This window comes from Canis lupus, chromosome 2 (assembly GCF_011100685.1).
Source record: "Canis lupus familiaris isolate Mischka breed German Shepherd chromosome 2, alternate assembly UU_Cfam_GSD_1.0, whole genome shotgun sequence".
NCBI lineage: Eukaryota > Metazoa > Chordata > Mammalia > Carnivora > Canidae > Canis > Canis lupus.
Window position 1 is genome coordinate 15,015,540 of NC_049223.1, and position 20,071 is coordinate 15,035,610.

Consider the following 20,071-nt stretch of genomic DNA (forward strand, 5'->3'; position numbering starts at 1 on the left):
TCATAACAACTCCTCTGATTAAAATTCTGAGTGACTTAGGAATCAAAGATGACATTGTACTTAATATTTTATGGATCATCTAGTGCCACAATAATTCTGGGTAACAAACATCTGGGACTCGGTGGTATAAAATAATAAGAATTTATTTTGCTTATGATTCTATGATAAGCTGGGCTCTTTTTCTGGACTTGGCTGGGCTTGCTCTTACACTGACAGTCACTCAAAATGCCTAGGCATCCAGAGTAGGCTAGGCAGCAATGCTGACCTTAACTGGGCTGTCTCATGTGTCTGACAGTGAACTGGCTGTCAGCTGGTCTAGGATGGCCTTGGTTGGGACACCTGGGGTGAGTTGACTCATCTTCTAGCATGGGTATGTTCTCATTTTGAAGGCAGAGGACCTAGAGAGAATACAGAAATATGAAAGGACCTTTAAAAAAAATCTGCTTATTTCACGTCTGCTAACATCCCTTTGGCCAAAGCAAGTTAGAGATATATGTCACCTCTCGATGGGAAAAGCTGCAAACGCATTGCAAAGGGCATGGATTCAGGATGAATTGGGGCCATTGATTCAATCCATCTAACACAGAGGATAGTATTTTGAGACTTATAACTCTATACTATGTAATTTTGAAAAGCGGCAGGCAGCCATAGCCACTGTAACCAGAACAGAACTTTTCCACTTTTTAAATAGCTCAGTTTCAACAATATTAAATTTAGTATCTACTATATGCTCAACAGTATGAAAGGGACTATAGGTACTCTCAAGATGGTGTCATGCAGGTAAATAATAGTATAAGCCCCTCAAATATTACATTGTGTTCAGTTTCATCATATTAACAAAAATAAAGTTTATTTGAAGCTGTTTCTATTCATTCAGAGATGAACTCAACGTCAGACACAGATATGACAGCTCAAAAACACAGACTTGACAGTTTGGTGCTTATTAGCATCAAACCAGGATGTATCTCAGGAACATATCACTAAGCAGAGAATTCCAGGGGTGGAGGGTTGTTGCTGGGCCCCATTAAGGAGACAAGAGCAAAGACTTGGATAATGTCTTCCACACTGAGACAAGCTTTCTGAGTCCTCAAACAAACAGGTACTTGTAGACATGGCTCTTCGTGAGCAAACACAGTCGTGAGTCCCTTCAGATGAGGTATGCAGATAAAGGCACAGGCAGCTCCAGATCTTTCCTATGCAACCAGTCAGGTCCTAAATAAAGAACAATGAGATTCAGCTATAGCATCAAATGGGGCCAGGAACACGTGTGTGTGCACGTACACACGCACGCCAACACTCAGGCACATGCGTACACCCTCCTGCCATAGGAATTAGAGGAAACATTGATTTCCTTTTTAAAAAGAGAGAAATATTTAAATGATTCTAAAAAGTAAAAAGAATTGGGCCACTACGTCTGCCATCTTTATGTCCCAAGAAAATCCACCTTCCAAGTGTCTTGGTGAGTGACAGCATTTGGAGAGGGATTTGTCTTAAATACATGGCAAAACTGGCCAAGGAAACCTTTCAAGAACATTAAGGCCTCCTAAACACATTGTTTTATGACAATGATTCATTTGTAGGCCCTCCTAAAAGCAATCTAAAAGCTTTTTAAAGAGAAGCATCAATGTTATGGTAGGCTAGTATAACTGTTGAGTAGAAAATGCATTTTTACTACTAAAAAGTCAAATTAATAATAAAAACTAAGTTTACAATTTAGAAATTCCCAAAGGCCTCAGCACTTTGGCATCCTCAGATACATAACCTAAACACTATGGAGGATCCTTTTGAGTGGTTATTTGCATTTTTACTGCATGAGACAATAATGCAAGAACAAGTGGATTCAACCTCAAGTGGCTGGTGGAGGCTCTCAGATCTGCTCTGCAACGTGCTATACACACATTGTACTTATTCCACGACCTCCCTAGGCCCCAGGTTTCCCTGTACAACTCTCACATGCAAGTTTTCCTTGTTACTATCAGAGCAGTTTGCACCAGAAAGTCTTTAGAGCCAACCAAATGTAATTAAGCGTATTTTTCCAACATATAATGTTGCAACAAAGAGGCGAATAGTAGAACCATTTTCCCCAAACCATTTAACAGCCTCCAGGGAGACAGGATTTCCTTTCAAAGTAAACTATATTTCAATTCATAGAATGTTTTTATTACCCAAATTGGACAAAGTAATTGACTGTTTGGGAACCAAGTCCTTCATTGTCTCAATAACAATTAGCTAATGAAACATTGCATAGGAAAATGATAAACTGAAAAGATTCAGGTAAGATTTCCTGCAATCGTTTGCTATAAAACCAATCTTGCCTTCCCCAATTACTCTTTTGACTACTCAAGATACGATCACTACACTTAAATCAATCCTATAACTTGGCACATACACAAGTTTGCAAAAGTACAGCAGTGTTCACCCTAATGAAACAGAGTCCTGATGGTATTTTTATACTGCTTTATGGAGACATTCTAGATAGAATGCAGTCCACATGGGCAGGGTGCAAGCACCCTCTAACTGTAACACTGTTACATTTTATAAATGTATAATTTTTATAAAATTTTTATAAAAAAAAACTGTTGCATTTTTTTTAATATTACATTTTATAAATGATGGGGTTGGGCATTTTTTCTCTTTCCTTAAATCCTCAGCTTTTTCTCCATTCATTTTTATTCTAACCATCAGTGAAAACATTCACTAGCACTTACTAGTGCAAAGTACCATGCTGGGAAGAAGTGGGAGACATTGGCCCTGATCTTAGGAAGTTATGACATAGATAAAGAAAGAAGGTGTGAACACAAAAATATAAGTATCTAACACTTATGTGCCCAAAGCAGTCTATTTTAGAGTAAGATTCACGGTCCAGAATCTGCCTCCTCTGGGTTGGGTGATCAGGTGAGAGTCATACAAGAGAGAGGCTATTGGTGTTGAAAAGTGGGTAGACATGGAATGATGTCCGTATATTTCTAGGAAGGCAATGGAATATGTCGTGATCATTTCTAATTTTCACAGAAGGTGAAAAGGTACATCTCTAGTCTTTGTATTGCCGGTTATATCTTTCTTTTCACACTTCCAGTCTATTCTCTACCTTTCCTAGGAGTCTCTCTTGAATTTTATCCTCACAAACTTTTCAGCCATACTTTTGTACACGGGCACCAACATGAACTGTGGCTACCCCAACATGCACCTCTTTCCAATACTAGAAATACCAATTGGCTTCCGTTTTTCTAGTCACAAATAATCAGACAGAAAGACAGAAATGTGCCCCCAAAGAATCTTGTTTGTGTGCACCTCCTGTAAATGCATGTTTTTTGCTGTTGGTAAAAGGAACATGGATATAATATGGACAGGCCTCATAGATGGCGGTTTGTCTGGGACTCACCCCTCCCTCTACTGTCCCAGAGGTGCAAATTCAGTCAAAAACTAACATTCTTGCTTAAATCTTTAGTCGTTGACCATTCAAAGACACTGCCAGCCCATGTGGTAGATGATTGACATTACTGTCTGGCCAGTGTGGCGCAGTGACCAGGAAATGCTGTGCTACCATTGCACTGCCTTGAGCTATAAGAATGTCCCTTCTTTTAAAGTTAGACTAGTTTTAGTCTCAATTCTCTTCTAAAGCAGCAACTTACATTTTCTCCCTCTAACTCTCCAAAACTCAAACTAAGTTTCTGAAAGCTTCTTACAGGATATAGTTCATGCCAAATAATATCTGAAGATACCCATCCTGATAGGTATCCTGATAGATACCTGTTGATTGAGGCGAATCTGGTCTGAGATTGAATTTACGGCACAGTCGTAGTAGGGTCTATCACAGTGAAAGTGCCCACCTCTTGTCAAGCTTGCTCCTTAAGAAGGACTGACCATTCTCCTTACAGTTCTAGTCAGTTCCTGAGACCTAAGGTCTTTGTTATTGTATTTTAAAGACATAAATCCCTTTGAGCAATTGGGGAACTATTAGTAACCAAAGCACAAATCTAAGTGCTCCTCCCAGAGCCTGGGATACTCAAAGGGTCTGTGGGCTCAAGTGCATAAGATTGTTTTCATTCAAAATTATGTAAAATATCTTTATCAATAAAATACTGAACTACCCATAGAAATGCCTGTCAATCTTGGTATATGTTGCGTCTTATGAAATATACCAATAAAGATTAAAGTGCTTCAAGCTTCTCAGAGGAAAGACAGTAAAAATGCTAGAAGTCAATCATGAGGATTGTGCAGTTAAAGGGAGGCACAAAGGTGTTTCCAGAATGCTGTGCAGCTGTGAACTACTCTCTTCATGTGTTGATCCTGGGCAGCATTGCTACTTGCAGTTTCATCTCTCAAAGAGAAAATGCAGAAATGGAGAACAAAAGAAGACTCAGACATACAGCAGGTTATGTTAACACCAGCCAGAACACAAGAAGGGATCAGAAGTTACCAAAAAGGGTTGATCAGTGCAGATAATTCATCTGTATGATGAAAGCAAAGAAACTAAAGGAAAAGCCCACACTACCTGATGTCTATAGATCTGAACTATATATTTTGCTAGATTTTCAATTCAGTTTGTGGTTCATAATAGTTAGGCCCTGGGATTGAAGCTCATTTTTTAGAGCAAATATGTAGCACCCGGGAGCATTAGATAATGGCAAGGCCAACTGTGTAAGCAGTAGAGGTGTGCTCAGAAACCCAAGGGCCTGGATCATCTAAGAAGGAAAATAATACTGCTGGTCTTCTTGTCCTGCAGTCTCCACTGAACAGGCTGGGTGAAAGCCGAGACCTAGAAGCAAATAAATGAGGCAGGATCAGAGGAAAACAGAGGCTTGGTCTGCAATGCCATGTAGCCACCAAGCGATTGAAGTTAGGAAGAGAAAGACCTCTGAACACCAGCTTGTTGCAGGGCTAGGAGGCATAAGACAGGGAAGAGACAGGGTCAGCAGACGGCCAAAGCCTGGCTGTCCAACCCACAGTCTCATTCTCTGCTATTTCCCAACATCTTTCCCTGTGTTATAACCAATGCCATAAAGAAGTGTTTCCTTCACTAGCCAAATTATGACCCGAGACTTATTTTCATTCTTAGTAAGTTAGCTTAAGACTGGTAGCAAACATTTTCTCCATGTAAGGAGTGTGTTCCATAACAAACCCAGGAAAGATAAAACAATAACACAACGTCCTTTCAGTGGGAAAAGATAACAAAAGTCTTTTTGTAAACTTGAAAAGAAATTTTGAAAAATACGATTTTTATCATATCGAAAAGAAAAAATTTTAAGGGGAAAGCAAACTCCTGTAGTGTTCATAAATATTGAATTGCTAAATTTGTTAATAAAAATAAATATCTTAGAAAGGAACTTCCTCTACTTGACAAAAAGACTGACTGTTTACCTCTGAGATCAGGAACAAGGCAAGGAAGCCTGCGCTTACCACTCTTACTCCACATAGTGCTTTGAAGCTCTAGCCATAAAATGAGGCAATAAAAAGAAATAAAAGGCGTATAGGTTAGAAAGGAAAAATAAAACTACCCCTATTTGCAGATGACACAATTACATGGAAAATTCCAAACAATATACAAAAAACAAGAACAAAACAAAACACTCCCTAGAACTAATAAATGGGATCAGCAGTGCACAGGATTCAAGATCAACTTTCTAAAAAATTGTATTTCTAGGAGCGCCTGGGTGGCACAATCAGTTAAGTGTCCAACTCTCTTGGTTTCAACTCAGGTCATGATCTCAGGGTCGTGATATCAGAATTGTGAGAGCAAGCTTTGCATTGGGCTCCATGCTTAGCACAAAGTCTGCTTCAGACTCTCTCTTTCTCCCCCTCTGCCCATCCTTCTCTCTAAAATAAATAAATCCTTTTAAAAAATTGTATTTCTAGGGGGATCCCTGGGTGGCTCAGCGGTTGGGCACCTGCCTTCTGCTCAGGGCATGATCCTGGAGACCCTGGATCGAGTCCCGTGTCGGGCTCCCTGCATGGAGCCTGCTTCTCCCTCCATCTGTCTCTGCCTCTCTCTCTCTCTGTCTCTCATGAATAAAAAAATAAAATCTTTAAAAAAAATGTATTTCTATATACTAGCAAGGAACATGTGGATATGGAAATCAAAAATACAATACCATTTACAATTCTCAAAAAATTAATGCTTAGGTGTAAATCTAACAAAACTTTGTATGCTGAATAATATACAATGCTGATGAAAAAAATCAGACAAGATCTAAATAAATGGACAGCTCTTCTGAGCCAATGGCTTGGAAGTTTTAATATAGTAAAGATGTCAATTCTCTCCAAAATGATATACACATTTAATGCTATTTCTATGAAGATCTCACCAAGATTTTTTGTACACATAGACAAAATTATTCTAAAATTTATATGAGAATTCAAGGGAACTAGAATAGTCAAGACAGTTTTTTAAAAGAAGAAAAAAGTAGGAGGGATCAGTTTACCCAATTTCAAGACTTCCTATATAGCTACAGTAATCAAGTCTGTGTGGTACTGGCAGAGAGATAGCACATAAATCAAGGAAACAGAATAAAGAATTCAGAAATAGACCTACACAAATGAATTACTTTTGACAAAAATGCAAAAACAAATCAGAGAGGAAGAATCAATGTTTCAAGAAATAATGCTGGAGCAATTGGAGATTCATAGACAAAAAAAACAAGAATGAAAAAAATACAAACCTCAAACCTTGGTCTCACATTTTATACAAAAATTAATTCAAAATATATCACAGATTTTTAAGTAAAACTATAAAACTTTTGGAAAAAAGTCTCCAGGGTCTAAGCCTAGACAGAGTCCTGGGACTTGATAGCAAATGCATGATTCATAAAGTAGAAAGTTGATAGATGGCACTTCATCAAAACTAAAAACTTTCCCATTGCAAAAACAAATAAGCAAACAAACAAAAAACTGTTAAGAAGATGAAAAGACAAGCTACAGAGTGGGGAAAAAAATTTGCAACCCGCATGTCAGACAAAGGACTAGTATCCAGAACTGAACCCTCAACAGTGAAAAAGCAAACAATCCAATTAGAACATGGCAAAACACACATAGGGACATTCCACTAAAGGTACACAAATGGCTGGGATGCCTGGGTGGCTCCGCGGTTTAGCGCTGCCTTCAGCCCAGGGTGTGATCCTGGAGTCCTGTGCTGGAATTGAGTCCCACATCGAGCTCCCTGCACTGCATGGAGCCTTCTTCTCCCTCTGTGTCTCCCCCTCTCTCTCTCTCTCTCTCTCCCTCTCTCTCTCTCTCTCTGTGTCTCATGAATAAATAAACAAATAAATAATCTTAAAAAAAAAAAAAAGAAGATACACAAATGGCAAATAGGCCTAAGAAAAATGTTCATTATCATCAGCCATTAGGGAAATGCAAAATAAAACCACAATGAGATATCACTAAGCCCCATCAGAATGGCTAAAATAAAAACTAGTGACAACAACTAATGCTGGCAAGGATGCAGGGAAATTGGATCACTTACACATTGCTAGTTGGAATGTAAACTGGTACAGCTACTCTGAAAAACAGGTTGGTAGTTTCTTAAAATTTAAACATGTAATTACCATACAACCTAGGAACTGTATATGTAGACATTTATCCCAGAAAAATGAAGACTTTTGTTTACACAAAAACCTGTACATGTATGTTTTTAGCAACCTAATTCCTCCAAATGGCTCCAAACTAGAAGGAAACAAGTGACCTTCAATGGGTGAATGGTTAAACAGTGGCACATCCATACTGTGGAATATTACACGATAATAAAAAGGAATGAACTATTAATTCACAAACAACCTGGATAAATCTCCAGCAAATTATGCTGAGTGAAAACATAAATTTTAAAAGGTTATATACAGAACGATTCCAACCAAATAGCATTCTTTAAATGATAAGTACTGGTTTCTAAGGATGATGGTGAGAAGGGAGCAGGAAATAAGTGAGAGTGGCTTAAAAAGGGAACCTTAGAGATCCTTATGGTGATGGAAATGTTCTGTATCTTGACCACATCAATTCCAATACCCTGGGTGTGATATTGCACTATGGCTTTATAAGATGTTACCACTGAGGGAAAGTAGGTATCCAATGTCTATGGGATCTCTCTGTATTATTCCTTATACCTGCATGTGAATCTACAATTATCTCAAAACAAAATGTTTAACTAAAAAAAGTATCTGCCTGGGTGGCTTAGTGGTTGAGCCTCTACCTTTGGCTCAGGTTGTGATCCCAGGGTCCTGGGATCAAGTCCCACATCAGGCTCCCCACAGGGAACCTGCTTCTTTCTCTGCCTATGTCTCTGCCTCTCCCTCTGTCTCTCATGAATAAATAAATAAAATCTAAAAATAATAATAATAAAATAAAAAATTTAAAAGTATCTGTTCTGTAAGAAAAACCTCTCTGTGGCATTGATGGCACCTCCTGCTCAGCATCAAAATTAAGTTTGGATTTACAGGGAAAATGACAGAATGGGAAGTTCCTAAGCTCACCTGGCCTCACAGATGCACCTTAATAACACCCACATCCATGTAAATAACCCAGAAAACGGCCTGAAGTCTGGCAGAACAAACTCTCCACTAATTAGAGAAGAAGCCACATGGAAAACATTTGCTAACAATGCAACCACCTTGCATTCTCCTGGAGAGCCATCTTCTCCAACCTGCCCTTGGCAGGGGCCCATGCAAAGTGTCACCAGCAAGCAGCTGTGACCGGACCCAACCCCATTCCAAAGTAGGAAGAGAAGATAACCTTACGTATCAGCTCCACTGTGGCCCCAGCAGTGGCCATGGGGCAGACATCTGGTCTGATTCCAGGCTCTTCCCTCCAATGAAAGCCTCTTGGGAGCAACACAGAGAGAGTGCCCTGAAATCTGATGTACCTGTAGTTCTGGTAAATGTTTGGGGAGACCCAACTCAAGTCCAAGGCAGCCCCACTTTGGCCCACTGACAACACAGGGACTGAGCACAGGCAAAGAGATCCACTGCAGACAACTGGACAGCTCAGCCCCAATAGTAAAGTACACCCAGCACATATAGGAGATACCCCTGAAGCAGCAGGTTCAGGTAAACAAGGGACATTGCAGTGAGGGACACCACAGGACCTCTTGTTCATAAGGCCACCACTTTCAAGAGTAGGAGACAGAGTTGACTTTCCCAGCACATGGAAACAGAGACAAAATGAGGAGACAGAAGAATATGTCCCAAATGAAAGACCAGGACAAAAGCACAGCAAGAAAGCTAAAAATAATAATAATAATAATAAATAAAAAGATAAACAATATGCTTGGTAGAAAATTTAGATTAATGGTCATAAAAATACTCCCTGGACTTGAGCAAAAAGCGGAGAATCTCACTGAGACACTCAACAAAGAGATAGAAAATATAAAAAATAACCAATTAGAGATGAAGAACACAATAACTGAAATTAAAAGTATACCAGAGGGAATAAATAGCAGACGAGAGGAGGCAGAGAAACCAGGCAGTGACCTAGAAGACAGAGCTGAACAGGAGAAAGAAAAAATAACAATAAAGAAACAAGAATAGATTAAGAGAACTCAGTGATACTATCCTATCAAGCATAGTAACATTCACATTATAGGAGTCCCAGAAGGAGAAGAGAAAGAAAATGGGGCAGAAAATGTATTTGAAGAAATAATAGCTGATAACTTCCATAATCTGGGAAATAAAACAAAAATCCAGACCCAAGAGGCACAGAGAGCCCCCAGCAAAATCGACCCAAAGAGGTTCACAAAAAATTATATGCCAACAAGGATAAACACAATTCCTTCTTCCTGCCTCAGGACCTTGGTACTTACCTATCTCCTGCCTTTGCCCACAGCTCTTGGAACGACTATTCTGTTCTCACCTTTCAGATCTCAGTTCAAACATTGTCTTCTCAGAAGGAGCACGACGACTACCTTATCTAAAGCAGCATGCCTGTCCCCCTTGGTCACCACTGAGGCCTTCATGATTTCATCTGAATCGGAAATGAAATTGTCTCTCATCTGTCTCTTCTTCGAGAATGCAGACTCCTTAATAGCTTTAAAATCTTATCCCTCTTGTTCACCGAGAAATATTTGCTGACAGAATAAATGATGTCATTCCTCAGAAGGCCTGAATACTGAAACAATCGTTTCCTTCCTCATATGTGGGTAAATGGAGGCTTCAGATTCATCCCCTGAGTGTTCACTGAAGTCCTTGGCCCACCTGGGCCCTGGTGTTGGAGTCGGAGTCGCTCTTATCTTCCTTCGTCAGCTGGTTCCCCCAGGGCCGTGTCTGAGCCGGGTCTGACCAGGAGAGGAAGGACACTCACAGCCTCAGTCACTGCACATGGATCACAAGGCACGATGCCAGTCTTGTAATTGGCCAAAGAAGGGAACTGAGTGCTGGCACCCCGGCAGCCTCCCTGAGTGCAGGCATCCCCATACCCTTGCCAGGACTTCTGCCTCAGTTTTACGGCTTTGCAGCAGCTCCTGCTGCCTCTCAACCAGGCCCGTCCTCGCTGGCAGGGCTGGTTGCCTGACAGGCCATCTGGCCAGGCTCATGACCCTGCCCCCCTTCGGTGGCCCCTGCGTCAAGAAGTGGTTGTGGGGGATCCCTGGGTGGCACAGCGGTTTGGCGCCTGCCTTTGGCCCGGGGTGCGATCCTGGAGACCCAGGATCGAATCCCACGTCGGGCTCCCTGCATGGAGCCTGCTTCTCTCTCTGCCTGTGTCTCTGCCTCTCTGTCTCTCTCTGTGTAACTATCATGAATAAATAAATAAAATCTTTAAAAAAAATAAAAAATAAAAAATAAAAAAAGAAGTGGTTGTGGTCCTGCCACGAATGAATGGATTGCATGGAAACAGAACCCTGTGGACTTGCCCTGACTGGCTCACAGGGGCCCAGAGTGCACATCTCTTCTAGCTCCACGTGCCACAGCTTCCCAGCGCCAGCTTGCAGTTGGCCACGATGAAAGTATTCACACCAGAGACATCAGCAAATGTTTCACATCAGGACTTTGTTCCCCCAGAGACCTGGTTGTTAAACATTGCCAGCGCCCTGTTGGCAGAAGTCCACCAGAATTGGAAAAGCTCCTGCTCCCTGGACGTGTCCTGTTGCTTTGCAGTACCACCCAGAGGGACGTTTCCCACGGCGCCTTGAGCCAGCCCCCTCACGTTGGGCCCCAGGAGGCCCCGGCTGCCTTCCCAGGGTTTCAATCTCTATCTCCCCCCACCCACCACAGACACAAGCACACAATGAAGTCTCGTTGGGTTGGAGTCTTTAAAACACATTCTAGCAAACGTGCTGAGTACTTCAAGGTGCTTAGAGAGACACAGAGACAGGCTCCACTCTTACAGACAACACGATCGAATTTGAATGCTACAAAAAAAAAAAGAAAGAAAGAAAGAAAGAAAGAAAGAAAGAAAGAAAGAAAGAAAGAAAGAAAATGCAAACTAGTGTTCATTCTCATGCTCCCTAAGTTTTTTTTTCTTTTTTTCTAGACACTTTTCTAAGTTTTCATAGACCAGTGATAAACACAATTTATATCGCTGATATCATCAAGGGTGCTGACACAAATATGCAGTTGGTTGCCCAGAAGAGAGAAAATAACTCAACACTGTCAGGAGGGTCAGCCTGAGTGCATTATCACATTTGTGTGCCATTAATCACACACTGCCTAGAGACACTCTGTATTCTTATCCAGCCTGATAGTTAAATCTGTGACCATCAACCAGGGAGGGGAATAGTGATGATCAAGAGCATCTAAGGCACTTTTCCAAACTCTGAGCAAGCAACAGCCCCATCTCCTAGTGGCTATGCCCCTTCCTGAAAGACCACTGTTCTGAATATTATATTGCTTATTTTACACACATTTATATCTAGCTCCACAATTAAATTATAAGTTCTTTAAAGACACAGATTTTTGCACATTTGTTGTATCTTCTGAGATTCTCAAGCTGTTCTGACAATGTTAAAGTTAAAATTTTCTGTATGTCAAAAACAGTGTAAATAACAATTTAAGGGCAAATGACAAAATGCTCAATTCATTTGCAACATACCCCATCCATAACATAATTTTAAAGCCTCATATATTTTATGAGAAAAAAATTCATTCCTTTTCCTCAAGTAGGCAAAGAATAAAAGGGGAAATTCGCAAAAATATGCAGATGGCCAATAAACATTTGAAAATATGATTCACTCTAAATGTTATCAAAAAGTACAAATTTAAGCAAAAATGGAGTGCCTTCTATACCTGTTGGATTAATTTTAAAATTATTTTAAATTATTACACTTTTTGTAGATAGTTTTTGGGGAAATGGGTGCTAGCCTATATTTCTGGCAGAAATGTACATTGTGTATTGCTAAAAAAGGGAAATTGGAAACAGCATGAGTACACAACAATAAGAAATTCAGTGGATTAAAGCACATACTTGGAACAAAATAACAATAAAACCATGAAAATATTTGTTATAGAAAAATACCTAATGGCATGGAAAAATAGGCATGAAATATAATAATTGCGTCATTGTAGAAAAAATATAAAAATCTACAGAAATATATATTGTTTTGTTATTGCATTTGTGGAACTTTAGTGAGTTCTTTCTTTTGGAAACAGAAAATAATGGACCTCCCCTCCTTCTCCGGTGTTCTTATCCTAACTGGGAATAACTCTTCATATAACAAGCAAAGATCTCTTGAGGCAATTTGTGTCAACAGGCAGATAAAATATATCGCCTAACAGAAGATCATCATATGCATTGAACCCAGGGGTCAAGTTCTCGGTTATGGCTCTGTGGCAGTAATAAAAAGCACCCCCAAAAGACTGAAGGTTTAGGCTTGGATTTAGGTATAGAAACACCCTGTAGGGTGTTGAGTAAGGGTCCTAGGACAGAGATGGACAGATGTGAATGGCAGGGCTGGGAGCAGCTGGCCTCCAGGGCAGTGCTAGAAGAAGGCAGTGCTTCTCTCCACTCTCTACAAGAGGAGGACAAGCTCTGAAGATCTCATGAAGAACCGTAGCCTCTGGTCCCAGGACAGTCTTCTATCAGATTCTGTCTTGCTCTACAGCAGCCACATTAGAAAGACGTGTCCTCAGGCAGCCAGGCTATAACACACAAGGGGTATCCGTGCTGCCAATTCAAGAGCTCAGCTAGCACGAGTGTTTGAGCAGCAGGGTTCAGAATGTGCAGAGTCCACATGGTCTGGACTTCTAGGAGAAGCTGTTCCTGGATCTCCAAGAGCCAAGAATGTACTCTCCCTGTTAGTTTGGATATTTACCTGTCCAGAGCCTGCAAGTACAATTGCATTTAACTGCATTTCTGAGTAGCATTGACAGGTTATCCATCCCCTCCCCTACATGAGACATCTACTTTTCTCCTCCATCAGAAGCTCCATTATCCACCCCCCCATTTTGTAAATTCAGCCTACACTGTAACACTTAGGACATTTCTTCAGAGTTGACAGACATCTCCATAAGAGGATCTGCTCAGATAATTTTGTCTGACTAACCACCTACTTAACCTAGTTGATGGCTCAGTTCATCTGAATGGCTAAACTGGAGTGACTGGACACATCAGTCCCCAAAGTCCAGCTAGGTGGTGTCCTAGTCTTTGCAGGCTATGCTAACAGAATCCCATAGATCAAGGTGACTGCCATCAGTGAGAGCCCATCTCCTGATTGATAGAGGGCATCTTTTACCTATAATCTCATATAGTGGAAGGGGGAGAGGGCTCCCTGGGGTCTCTCTCATAAGGGCACTCATCCCATTCATGAGGGCTCCACCCTAGTGACTTAATCACCTCCCAAAGGCTGCACCTCTAAATACCATCACTTTGGGGGTTGGGATTTCCATGTATGTGTTTTGAGGCCAAACCTACATTCAGACCATAGCAAGCAATGCCTACCACACAGCTCAGGACCTGAAAATAAGCTGGAAAAAAAAAAAAAAAAAAAAAAAAAAAACCTCTAGGAGCAAATGCCAACATAAAAATACAGCTTCATCCTCTTGCATGATGTGGCCCGCTTCTCCTGGTGAATGAAAGCAAGTGTCCAGAAATGTAAAGGAAAAGTGCCTCCCTGGTACTACTCAGGGAAATGGAAATATAAAAAGTTCAGGCTCTGAAGAGACCTGAGAGATGATTTTTACCACTTCCTCCCTAAAGTTAGTATCATTGCGTCATTGTAGAAAAAATATAAAAATGTCACCACAATGTCACCATGCAGCAGCTCTAATGGCTACTGAGGGCATCCTTCCATTGAACGAAATCTGCCTTTCCAAGCCTCACCCTCTACTTCAAGGGTGACCTTCACAGAAGATCAAAAGGTAGACAATCGACTTCGCATCTATGCTGTTAATTAGAACGAAATGGTTTTAGAGATGGGAAAAGCAAAGGGAACGTTTTCAGAAGTGCTAAAAATGAAGGAAGGAAAAGCCACTGGAAATCCTCAGCAGACTCATGTACTATTTGGAGACAAATGCTCTCATGCCTGAGAGAAAATGAGAAGAGGCCATGAGAACTAGGCATTGACTGTAGGATTTCAAACCTCAACAGTGCTCTAAGCATGTCATGGAGCTCTTCTCAGCAGCCATTCCTCCAGATGGGAAGGCCCATAAAAAATGGATTTGTGGGACACTTGGGTGGCTTGGTGGTTGATCATCTCCCTTCAGCTTAGGTCATGACCCCTGGAGCCCTGAGATCGAGTCCTGCATCAAGCTCCCTGTTGGGGAGCCTGCTTCTTCTCCTGCCTATGTCTCTGCCTCTCTGTGTGTGTGTGTCTCTCATGAATAAACAAAATCTTTTTAAAAAATGAATTTGTATAAAGACCATTCTCAGATTTTTTCCTCTCAAACAGTAGAAACATTATGGCTTATAAATGTTAACATGATTAATGAACTATTAGAGGGAGGTATGTATGTCACAGCTTCACATTGACTGCCCCCACTTATTTCTAAAAATATATGTGGATACACAGATTACCTATCCACATTACACTGCTCATAGGCGCTGAGGAAAACACAAGCCATACAGAAAGCTGTATTTCTGCTCCAAGAGGAGCCAGCCATCATCTGGTGAGAGCAAGAGGATTTGGTTCTTCTTCCTTTCTGAGCTTCCTCTCAGTGGCTTTTAATCTAAAGGTCAATGAGATTGTTTCTGTACTTCTAACTCTTCTTCAAAACAAAACTACTTAAGGGCCAAGTAAGCTCTGGCAGTGAGCTGTATCTCTGTTCTAGGGCTTCTTGCTCAGCTTCCTGAGAGGGGTCAAGGCAGGAAAGGAAGGAGGCAAACGAGGGTAAACCCTGGTTTTCCTTCATCTGTGTCTTCCAGATCCAAAAGCAGCAAAAAGAAAAATTCACTTCTTTACTCAAAGGAAAAGGCTGAAAGGTTTTCCTGAGTTGAAACTCGTAAAAGACATTCTACAGGCACTCGCATTTTTGTTAGAACCCATGTAAACCATAAATGAATTTCTTTAATCCAATATTTTGTGGTAAAATCATTTCTCCAGCCTCAGCAAGGGCACAAAAGCCTTTGGGGCTGGAAAGTTGTTTACTATTAACTTGGGGATGCCATTATTAAATTTGCCAACTTGGCCTCTGCGTTTGTATGCAAATAGCCCCTGAATTACATTCTTCTTTTCTTTTTCCCCTTTGGCAACTTTGCCAGCTCTTTAAGGACACAAGGCCTGGCTGGAAGATGTCTGTGTGCCCAGGGCAAGCACAGTGCTTCCCACAGAGTGGACCATCAATAAATATTTGTCCAGTGAACAAATTCTTGAGGAAGGGGGAATTTACACAATGCGTACTATCTAGGGGTTCGAACTACAAATGCAACGGACCCTTGGACAACACAGGATTGAACTGCATGGGTCCATTTGTATGTGGATGTGGGTTTTTTTTTTTTTATAAATACAGCATAGTACCATAAATGTATTTGCTCTTCCTTAATGATTTTCTGAGTAAGATTTTCTTTTATCTAGCTCACATTATTGTAAGAGCACAGGATATAATACATATAAAATACAAATATGTGTCAATCAACTGTGTATATTACATGTGGATCTTCAGCTGTGCATGAGGTTAGGATCCCTAACCCCCAGACAACAGCACAAGGTCAACTGTCCTGTCAAGTGAAACATGTGTTTGCAAACTCTTCCTGGGTGAAGAAACGCAGCATACACGGCTACACCGGTACCAAGATGCACAACTCTTGAGGATCCCATTCCCCTCGGTTATAAATTATTTGGCCTTCATTAAAAATGAAACAAGACAACAACAACAAAAAAAGACACATGGGAATTAAATGAGAGGAAAATGCAAGTTTTCCCATCCTTTTGCAGAGAAGCCACTGCAGTTCTAACATCGATACACCTGAGTTGCTCAATCCATGTTCTCATGTAATGAAATATAAAAGCAAACATATATTTAAAAAGAAAATGCCCACAGCTTCATTGGTAGAGAAAAGGAGTCCTGAAAATCCAGACATCATCGACCCTGGGAGAACAGTAACTTCACGGGGTAGCCATTGTGAATGCCTAATCATACACACAGGCAGGAAATACTTAAGTGATGAAGACCCTCATGCCATTTATCCTGGAGACATGATTTAAGCCAACCTCCTTTAGAGTCAGAACATAAAGAGGTAATGGAATCACTGCCAGAAAGAATCAATGAAGGACAGTGCCTCCAAGTAGGTACAAACAGGAGACACGTATTTGGGAAGAATTGCAAATTGCAGGAAGACTAGCATCCAGCACATGGCCTGGATGGGTTGAAAGAAAACCACAACTGATCCACTTCAAGGAAGATAAGCAGCCTGGAAAGCCTACACGGATGAATATTCACATCTTACTTGCATGAAAGAAGCATCCCAGGGCTCGGGCATGCTTCCTAAAAACATCATGGGTATGGATGCCTCATCCAAAAAAAGGAAACAAAAGGAAATTATAACGTGGAGGTTAAGATGAAGTCAAATTAGTTTGGCTAAACTTGAAAAGCCTGAGATTCTAAATATAGCGCTGGCTTTGTCATGTGATCAGATACAAGTGGCACTGCCCCTGTCGGCATTTCTTACTCTGGGTGCAAAGCATAAGAGATTTGTTGAAGTATAAATTTGCTGATAAATATATTTCCGTTTCTTAAAAGTATGTTTATTTCACTTCCCTTTGAACTTGTCAGCTGTACATATTTCATGTGGAGTGTTTGGTAAGGGATGTCACACAACAGCGAACGTAGCAACTCAGGGGAGTTCGTCCCTGCCATTCCATAGAGTTCTTACCAGACACTCTTTCAAGTTCCTGAAGAGAAAGAGTCAAAAGTCTTGAAGTCACTGTAAAACTTTTCTAAAGGGATTATTCTCTCTGTTCGGTGAAACTGTACCATTTCATTCAATTATAAAGTTTTTTGCATTTTCTTCTCATTTAATCTCAAAGATACTTGTTTCTCTATGAGCGACAGGCTGATTCTGTTAAAAAAAGATAGTCTTTGCTGTTCTCACCATCAACTAATGACTCGGTGCATGACACATGGTCTGAATGTTTGTGTTCCCCCCAAATTCATATGTTGAAGCCCTAACTCCCAAAGACAATGGTACTGGGAGGTGAGGTCTTGGAAGTGCTTAAGGCCTAAAGGTACAACCATCACGAAAGGGATTAATGCCTTATAAAAAGAGGTTCCAGAGAGCTCCAGAATGGTGAGCAACTGATTTCCACTGTTCATAAGCTACTCAGTCTGTGGTATTTTGCTATAGTGGCCCAAACAGACTAAGAGAGTAAGTGCTCATCAGTACTGTTTTATCCTGTTTGACGACTGTACCCATTCCTATCTCACAAACCAGTTGGGAGGGGATGAAGAATTTGCATGCATCAGAGAGAGAGACAAGGGCAGACGAGAGAAATATCTCCTCCTAAATTAACCAAAAAGTATAAGAGGGAAGGAAGGTTAAAGGGGATGTGTACACAGAGATGAAAAAGAATAAAAAAGGTAGAATTAATCAAAAGCTGCAGGTGACAAAGACAGGAAGGTTAGAGACCTCCCAAACCTCCACCTGCCTCTCCTCTGACAAAACTCTCCTGCAGTTCTCCATTGCTTCACCTCTTAGTAGAGCAGAAGAGCAGAAGAACCTTTTCATCACCTGGCTTCTTAGGCTTCCTGAACCCATGGTCACAACACTCCAACTCTGCTGGGTGGAAATGCTCTCGGAGGCCTCTCTCCTTTGTTCTGCCTGGAGAGTCCCCTCAGCACCTGCCAGTTGGCAAGCTCATCTACTTCCTCTATCTCTCTGCTCAGATGCTGATGCTGATTGAACCCTCTCAGTCCTGTGGACAACCTTAGGATCTCTTTCTGAAGCCCAATTCAAGTTTTGTAGGGTCTGAAGTTGATATATGTAGTATGGCGGGGGGGGGGGGGGGGGCGGGGGCGGGGGAGAATACAAACTGAAAAGAGAGAATTAAGGGCGCTTGGCTGGCTCAGTTGGTTAAGCATCTGCCTTCAGCTCAGGTCATGATCCCAGAGTCCCGGGCTCCTTGGCTCCTTGCTCAGTGGAGAACCTGCTTCTCCCTCTACTCCTCACCCTGCTTGTGCTCTCTCTCTCTCTCTCTCTCTCAAATAAATTAATAAAATCTAAAAACCAAAAAACCAAAAAAAGGAAAGAGAGAATTAGGTGAGTGAAAGTTCATTTAGAACGAGAAAAACAAGCATAATAAAGCATAGATCTACAACATCTGACAAATATCACAATTGTTACAAACATTACAAATTTTGTAATAGTTTTCCTATACACCTCTATAATACTTTTCCTCCCTCTACTCTTTATCTGTGTACTCTTTGATCACTTCTCCATAAGGCATTTTTAGACCTTCTGCTTTTTATACAGAGACTAGAAGCATCTATCCTCTTTCCTCTAACACAGCTGATAGTAACTTGGTGTATAGGATCGATTGTTCGAATACACTTCTCTCAGCTCACAGCACCCTGTGACTTGGAAATGTCATGAAAAATTTTAAGATTGCTGTCAAATCTAAGGAAACCTCTCTCAAGTGTTTTCACAACCAAATCCTCTGCTTATAACGTGACAGACATGTCTGATAACCTAAAGAACATTCCACAGACTGGCTGTTAGCCTCATACATTTAAATCACATTTCTCCTCCATTCCACACATAGTTCTGGTGCCAGCAGTGAGGAGACATGTTTAAATTGTGGTATAACTTCTGATCATGAAGCTGTACGTCACAGCCTGGTGAATCACGCAGTGGGTAACAAAAGTATTTCTAGAGGCTGTTCTTGCATGAAGAGGGCTAACAGCTTAACTATAAGCCACAGAAAAATATCTCAGCAAACCCAAACAAAATGTATCCCAAATTCAACCTTCCCTCAGCCAGTTACAAAACTCCCTTGGCTGCTTCCATGGCACCTAATATAACAAGAAATATGCCATGGAGAATATCAATGTAGAAGAAGAGTAATTTTAACCAGTTCCTTTAAAATAGATTACTTTTGGGGCTCCTGGATGGCACAGTCAGTTGAACATCCAACTCTTGATTTCAGCTCTGGTCTTGATTTCAGGGTCGTAAGATCAAGCTCCTCATGGGGCCCTGCACTGGACAGAGTCTGCTTGTCCCTTTCTCTCTGCTCCTTGCTCTGTTCGTGTGCTCTCTCTCTGTCTCCCTCAATAAATAAATAAATAAATTAATTAATAATTAATTAAAAAATTGATTTTTTTGGTCAATTTTATAAAAATATATGACCATCTGAATATGTTGTTAAAGGCTCTGAAGGGGCCCATGCAAATAAGCATGCTTTGAAGCTCCAGCTTCTTTAGCTGCAAGATAAGTATGCTTCTGGTTCCTTCCCTGGCACTGTGTGGACACTCCAGTTGTGGTGCAATCCTTTTATAATCATAATCAGTTACTTATCCGTCTGCTTCCTCACTGAGTTGTGACTCCCACAGGAACCATATCTGTCCATGTTGGGATCTCCAGTCTGCAGTACCTGGAGCATAATAATTAACCAATAAAAAGTTGTTGACTGAACAAGTGAACGAATGAATACATTCCTGCTGAAGGATAAGGAAAAGAGTTGGTAAACGTGTGGGGTCAGAGAAGCCCCCTGCTGGCCACCAGGGGG

The 20,071-nt window shown here is 41.0% G+C and overlaps 1 long non-coding RNA gene across 1 annotated transcript; it reads right to left on the reverse strand.

The window, feature by feature from the left end:
* Positions 1–828: 828 nt before the first annotated feature.
* On the reverse strand, positions 829–10,477 carry LOC119869983. Its single transcript, XR_005354939.1, has 2 exons — positions 9,785–10,477; positions 829–1,212 (listed from the first exon to the last, which is right to left on the reverse strand). It is a non-coding gene; the product is annotated as an uncharacterized LOC119869983 (long non-coding RNA).
* Between the last annotated feature and the right edge of the window lie 9,594 nt (positions 10,478–20,071).